Source organism: Lampetra fluviatilis, unplaced genomic scaffold (genome assembly GCF_964198595.1).
Source record: "Lampetra fluviatilis unplaced genomic scaffold, kcLamFluv1.1 SCAFFOLD_671, whole genome shotgun sequence".
Lineage (NCBI taxonomy): Eukaryota > Metazoa > Chordata > Hyperoartia > Petromyzontiformes > Petromyzontidae > Lampetra > Lampetra fluviatilis.
Window position 1 is genome coordinate 17,501 of NW_027621318.1, and position 7,500 is coordinate 25,000.

Sequence of the window (7,500 nt, forward strand, 5' to 3'; positions counted from 1 at the left end):
TTTTGAGTGCAGGTGCAAATCTGCTGGAAAAGCCTGTGGAAGTTTCACGGCGTTCGTACGATATTTGGCGACGCAAAAATGAGCGATTTCCAAGCTCGATGGAATTCGGAGCGAGAGAAACGATGCCCCGTAACGCACATGAGAGCAATCCGGGCCAATTTCTCCCGTTTGATGGGGTCTATGTGTAAAAATTTTGACTTTTTTGAGTGCACGTGCAAATCTGCTGAAAAAGCCTGTGGAAGTTTCACGGCGTTCGTACGATATTTGGCGACGCAAAAATGAGCGATTTCCCAGCTCGATGGAATTCGGCGCGAGAGAAACGATGCCCCGTAACGCACATGAGAGCAATCCCGGCCAATTTCTCCCGTTTGATGGGGTCTATGTGTAAAAATTTTGACTTTTTTGAGTGCACGTGCAAATCTGCTGAAAAAGCCTGTGGAAGTTTCACGGCGTTCGTACGATATTTGGCGACGCAAAAATGAGCGATTTCCCAGCTCGATGGAATTCGGCGCGAGAGAAACGATGCCCCGTAACGCACATGAGAGCAATCCCGGCCAATTTCTCCCGTTTGATGGGGTCTATGTGTACAAATTTTGACTTTTTTGAGTGCACGTGCAAATCTGCTGAAAAAGCCTGTGGAAGTTTCACGGCGTTCGTACGATATTTGGCGACGCAAAAATGAGCGATTTCCCAGCTCGATGGAATTCGGAGCGAGAGAAACGATGCCCCGTAACGCACATGAGAGCAATCCCGGCCAATTTCTCCCGTTTGATGGGGTCTATGTGTACAAATTTTGACTTTTTTGAGTGCACGTGCCAATCTGCTGGAAAAGCCTGTGGAAGTTTCACGGCGTTCGTACGATATTTGGCGACGCAAAAATGAGCGATTTCCCAGCTCGATGGAATTCGGCGCGACAGAAACGATGCCCCGTAACGCACATGAGAGCAATCCGGGCCAATTTCTCCCGTTTGATGGGGTCTATGTGTAAAAATTTTGACTTTTTTGAGTGCAGGTGCAAATCTGCTGGAAAAGCCTGTGGAAGTTTCACGGCGTTCGTACGATATTTGGCGACGCAAAAATGAGCGATTTCCAAGCTCGATGGAATTCGGAGCGAGAGAAACGATGCCCCGTAACGCACATGAGAGCAATCCGGGCCAATTTCTCCCGTTTGATGGGGTCTATGTGTAAAAATTTTGACTTTTTTGAGTGCAGGTGCAAATCTGCTGAAAAAGCCTGTGGAAGTTTCACGGCGTTCGTACGATATTTGGCGACGCAAAAATGAGCGATTTCCCAGCTCGAGAGAATTCGGCGCGAGAGAAACGATGCCCCGTAACGCACATGAGAGCAATCCGGGCCAATTTCTCCCGTTTGATGGGGTCTATGTGTAAAAATTTTGACTTTTTTGAGTGCACGTGCAAATCTGCTGGAAAAGCCTGTGGAAGTTTCACGGCGTTCGTACGATATTTGGCGACGCAAAAATGAGCGATTTCCCAGCTCGATGGAATTCGGCGCGAGAGAAACGATGCCCCGTAACGCACATGAGAGCAATCCCGGCCAATTTCTCCCGTTTGATGGGGTCTATGTGTAAAAATTTTGACTTTTTTGAGTGCACGTGCAAATCTGCTGAAAAAGCCTGTGGAAGTTTCACGGCGTTCGTACGATATTTGGCGACGCAAAAATGAGCGATTTCCCAGCTCGATGGAATTCGGAGCGAGAGAAACGATGCCCCGTAACGCACATGAGAGCAATCCCGGCCAATTTCTCCCGTTTGATGGGGTCTATGTGTACAAATTTTGACTTTTTTGAGTGCAGGTGCAAATCTGCTGAAAAAGCCTGTGGAAGTTTCACGGCGTTCGTACGATATTTGGCGACGCAAAAATGAGCGATTTCCCAGCTCGATGGAATTCGGCGCGACAGAAACGATGCCCCGTAACGCACATGAGAGCAATCCGGGCCAATTTCTCCCGTTTGATGGGGTCTATGTGTAAAAATTTTGACTTTTTTGAGTGCAGGTGCAAATCTGCTGGAAAAGCCTGTGGAAGTTTCACGGCGTTCGTACGATATTTGGCGACGCAAAAATGAGCGATTTCCAAGCTCGATGGAATTCGGAGCGAGAGAAACGATGCCCCGTAACGCACATGAGAGCAATCCGGGCCAATTTCTCCCGTTTGATGGGGTCTATGTGTAAAAATTTTGACTTTTTTGAGTGCAGGTGCAAATCTGCTGAAAAAGCCTGTGGAAGTTTCACGGCGTTCGTACGATATTTGGCGACGCAAAAATGAGCGATTTCCCAGCTCGAGAGAATTCGGCGCGAGAGAAACGATGCCCCGTAACGCACATGAGAGCAATCCGGGCCAATTTCTCCCGTTTGATGGGGTCTATGTGTAAAAATTTTGACTTTTTTGAGTGCACGTGCAAATCTGCTGGAAAAGCCTGTGGAAGTTTCACGGCGTTCGTACGATATTTGGCGACGCAAAAATGAGCGATTTCCCAGCTCGATGGAATTCGGCGCGAGAGAAACGATGCCCCGTAACGCACATGAGAGCAATCCCGGCCAATTTCTCCCGTTTGATGGGGTCTATGTGTAAAAATTTTGACTTTTTTGAGTGCACGTGCAAATCTGCTGAAAAAGCCTGTGGAAGTTTCACGGCGTTCGTACGATATTTGGCGACGCAAAAATGAGCGATTTCCCAGCTCGATGGAATTCGGAGCGAGAGAAACGATGCCCCGTAACGCACATGAGAGCAATCCCGGCCAATTTCTCCCGTTTGATGGGGTCTATGTGTACAAATTTTGACTTTTTTGAGTGCAGGTGCAAATCTGCTGAAAAAGCCTGTGGAAGTTTCACGGCGTTCGTACGATATTTGGCGACGCAAAAATGAGCGATTTCCCAGCTCGAGAGAATTCGGCGCGAGAGAAACGATGCCCCGTAACGCACATGAGAGCAATCCGGGCCAATTTCTCCCGTTTGATGGGGTCTATGTGTAAAAATTTTGACTTTTTTGAGTGCAGGTGCAAATCTGCTGGAAAAGCCTGTGGAAGTTTCACGGCGTTCGTACGATATTTGGCGACGCAAAAATGAGCGATTTCCAAGCTCGATGGAATTCGGAGCGAGAGAAACGATGCCCCGTAACGCACATGAGAGCAATCCGGGCCAATTTCTCCCGTTTGATGGGGTCTATGTGTAAAAATTTTGACTTTTTTGAGTGCACGTGCAAATCTGCTGAAAAAGCCTGTGGAAGTTTCACGGCGTTCGTACGATATTTGGCGACGCAAAAATGAGCGATTTCCCAGCTCGATGGAATTCGGCGCGAGAGAAACGATGCCCCGTAACGCACATGAGAGCAATCCCGGCCAATTTCTCCCGTTTGATGGGGTCTATGTGTAAAAATTTTGACTTTTTTGAGTGCACGTGCAAATCTGCTGAAAAAGCCTGTGGAAGTTTCACGGCGTTCGTACGATATTTGGCGACGCAAAAATGAGCGATTTCCCAGCTCGATGGAATTCGGAGCGAGAGAAACGATGCCCCGTAACGCACATGAGAGCAATCCCGGCCAATTTCTCCCGTTTGATGGGGTCTATGTGTACAAATTTTGACTTTTTTGAGTGCACGTGCCAATCTGCTGGAAAAGCCTGTGGAAGTTTCACGGCGTTCGTACGATATTTGGCGACGCAAAAATGAGCGATTTCCCAGCTCGATGGAATTCGGCGCGACAGAAACGATGCCCCGTAACGCACATGAGAGCAATCCGGGCCAATTTCTCCCGTTTGATGGGGTCTATGTGTAAAAATTTTGACTTTTTTGAGTGCAGGTGCAAATCTGCTGGAAAAGCCTGTGGAAGTTTCACGGCGTTCGTACGATATTTGGCGACGCAAAAATGAGCGATTTCCAAGCTCGATGGAATTCGGAGCGAGAGAAACGATGCCCCGTAACGCACATGAGAGCAATCCCGGCCAATTTCTCCCGTTTGATGGGGTCTATGTGTACAAATTTTGACTTTTTTGAGTGCACGTGCAAATCTGCTGAAAAAGCCTGTGGAAGTTTCACGGCGTTCGTACGATATTTGGCGACGCAAAAATGAGCGATTTCCCAGCTCGATGGAATTCGGAGCGAGAGAAACGATGCCCCGTAACGCACATGAGAGCAATCCCGGCCAATTTCTCCCGTTTGATGGGGTCTATGTGTAAAAATTTTGACTTTTTTGAGTGCAGGTGCAAATCTGCTGGAAAAGCCTGTGGAAGTTTCACGGCGTTCGTACGATATTTGGCGACGCAAAAATGAGCGATTTCCAAGCTCGATGGAATTCGGAGCGAGAGAAACGATGCCCCGTAACGCACATGAGAGCAATCCGGGCCAATTTCTCCCGTTTGATGGGGTCTATGTGTAAAAATTTTGACTTTTTTGAGTGCAGGTGCAAATCTGCTGAAAAAGCCTGTGGAAGTTTCACGGCGTTCGTACGATATTTGGCGACGCAAAAATGAGCGATTTCCCAGCTCGAGAGAATTCGGCGCGAGAGAAACGATGCCCCGTAACGCACATGAGAGCAATCCGGGCCAATTTCTCCCGTTTGATGGGGTCTATGTGTAAAAATTTTGACTTTTTTGAGTGCACGTGCAAATCTGCTGGAAAAGCCTGTGGAAGTTTCACGGCGTTCGTACGATATTTGGCGACGCAAAAATGAGCGATTTCCCAGCTCGATGGAATTCGGCGCGAGAGAAACGATGCCCCGTAACGCACATGAGAGCAATCCCGGCCAATTTCTCCCGTTTGATGGGGTCTATGTGTAAAAATTTTGACTTTTTTGAGTGCACGTGCAAATCTGCTGAAAAAGCCTGTGGAAGTTTCACGGCGTTCGTACGATATTTGGCGACGCAAAAATGAGCGATTTCCCAGCTCGATGGAATTCGGAGCGAGAGAAACGATGCCCCGTAACGCACATGAGAGCAATCCCGGCCAATTTCTCCCGTTTGATGGGGTCTATGTGTACAAATTTTGACTTTTTTGAGTGCACGTGCAAATCTGCTGAAAAAGCCTGTGGAAGTTTCACGGCGTTCGTACGATATTTGGCGACGCAAAAATGAGCGATTTCCCAGCTCGATGGAATTCGGCGCGAGAGAAACGATGCCCCGTAACGCACATGAGAGCAATCCCGGCCAATTTCTCCCGTTTGATGGGGTCTATGTGTAAAAATTTTGACTTTTTTGAGTGCACGTGCAAATCTGCTGAAAAAGCCTGTGGAAGTTTCACGGCGTTCGTACGATATTTGGCGACGCAAAAATGAGCGATTTCCCAGCTCGATGGAATTCGGCGCGAGAGAAACGATGCCCCGTAACGCACATGAGAGCAATCCGGGCCAATTTCTCCCGTTTGATGGGGTCTATGTGTAAAAATTTTGACTTTTTTGAGTGCAGGTGCAAATCTGCTGGAAAAGCCTGTGGAAGTTTCACGGCGTTCGTACGATATTTGGCGACGCAAAAATGAGCGATTTCCAAGCTCGATGGAATTCGGAGCGAGAGAAACGATGCCCCGTAACGCACATGAGAGCAATCCGGGCCAATTTCTCCCGTTTGATGGGGTCTATGTGTACAAATTTTGACTTTTTTGAGTGCACGTGCCAATCTGCTGGAAAAGCCTGTGGAAGTTTCACGGCGTTCGTACGATATTTGGCGACGCAAAAATGAGCGATTTCCCAGCTCGATGGAATTCGGCGCGAGAGAAACGATGCCCCGTAACGCACATGAGAGCAATCCCGGCCAATTTCTCCCGTTTGATGGGGTCTATGTGTAAAAATTTTGACTTTTTTGAGTGCAGGTGCAAATCTGCTGAAAAAGCCTGTGGAAGTTTCACGGCGTTCGTACGATATTTGGCGACGCAAAAATGAGCGATTTCCCAGCTCGAGAGAATTCGGCGCGAGAGAAACGATGCCCCGTAACGCACATGAGAGCAATCCGGGCCAATTTCTCCCGTTTGATGGGGTCTATGTGTAAAAATTTTGACTTTTTTGAGTGCAGGTGCAAATCTGCTGGAAAAGCCTGTGGAAGTTTCACGGCGTTCGTACGATATTTGGCGACGCAAAAATGAGCGATTTCCCAGCTCGATGGAATTCGGAGCGAGAGAAACGATGCCCCGTAACGCACATGAGAGCAATCCCGGCCAATTTCTCCCGTTTGATGGGGTCTATGTGTACAAATTTTGACTTTTTTGAGTGCACGTGCCAATCTGCTGGAAAAGCCTGTGGAAGTTTCACGGCGTTCGTACGATATTTGGCGACGCAAAAATGAGCGATTTCCCAGCTCGATGGAATTCGGCGCGAGAGAAACGATGCCCCGTAACGCACATGAGAGCAATCCCGGCCAATTTCTCCCGTTTGATGGGGTCTATGTGTAAAAATTTTGACTTTTTTGAGTGCACGTGCAAATCTGCTGAAAAAGCCTGTGGAAGTTTCACGGCGTTCGTACGATATTTGGCGACGCAAAAATGAGCGATTTCCCAGCTCGATGGAATTCGGAGCGAGAGAAACGATGCCCCGTAACGCACATGAGAGCAATCCCGGCCAATTTCTCCCGTTTGATGGGGTCTATGTGTAAAAATTTTGACTTTTTTGAGTGCACGTGCAAATCTGCTGGAAAAGCCTGTGGAAGTTTCACGGCGTTCGTACGATATTTGGCGACGCAAAAATGAGCGATTTCCCAGCTCGATGGAATTCGGCGCGACAGAAACGATGCCCCGTAACGCACATGAGAGCAATCCGGGCCAATTTCTCCCGTTTGATGGGGTCTATGTGTAAAAATTTTGACTTTTTTGAGTGCACGTGCAAATCTGCTGAAAAAGCCTGTGGAAGTTTCACGGCGTTCGTACGATATTTGGCGACGCAAAAATGAGCGATTTCCCAGCTCGAGAGAATTCGGCGCGAGAGAAACGATGCCCCGTAACGCACATGAGAGCAATCCGGGCCAATTTCTCCCGTTTGATGGGGTCTATGTGTACAAATTTTGACTTTTTTGAGTGCACGTGCAAATCTGCTGAAAAAGCCTGTGGAAGTTTCACGGCGTTCGTACGATATTTGGCGACGCAAAAATGAGCGATTTCCCAGCTCGATGGAATTCGGCGCGAGAGAAACGATGCCCCGTAACGCACATGAGAGCAATCCCGGCCAATTTCTCCCGTTTGATGGGGTCTATGTGTAAAAATTTTGACTTTTTTGAGTGCACGTGCAAATCTGCTGGAAAAGCCTGTGGAAGTTTCACGGCGTTCGTACGATATTTGGCGACGCAAAAATGAGCGATTTCCCAGCTCGATGGAATTCGGCGCGACAGAAACGATGCCCCGTAACGCACATGAGAGCAATCCGGGCCAATTTCTCCCGTTTGATGGGGTCTATGTGTAAAAATTTTGACTTTTTTGAGTGCACGTGCAAATCTGCTGAAAAAGCCTGTGGAAGTTTCACGGCGTTCGTACGATATTTGGCGACGCAAAAATGAGCGATTTCCCAGCTCGAG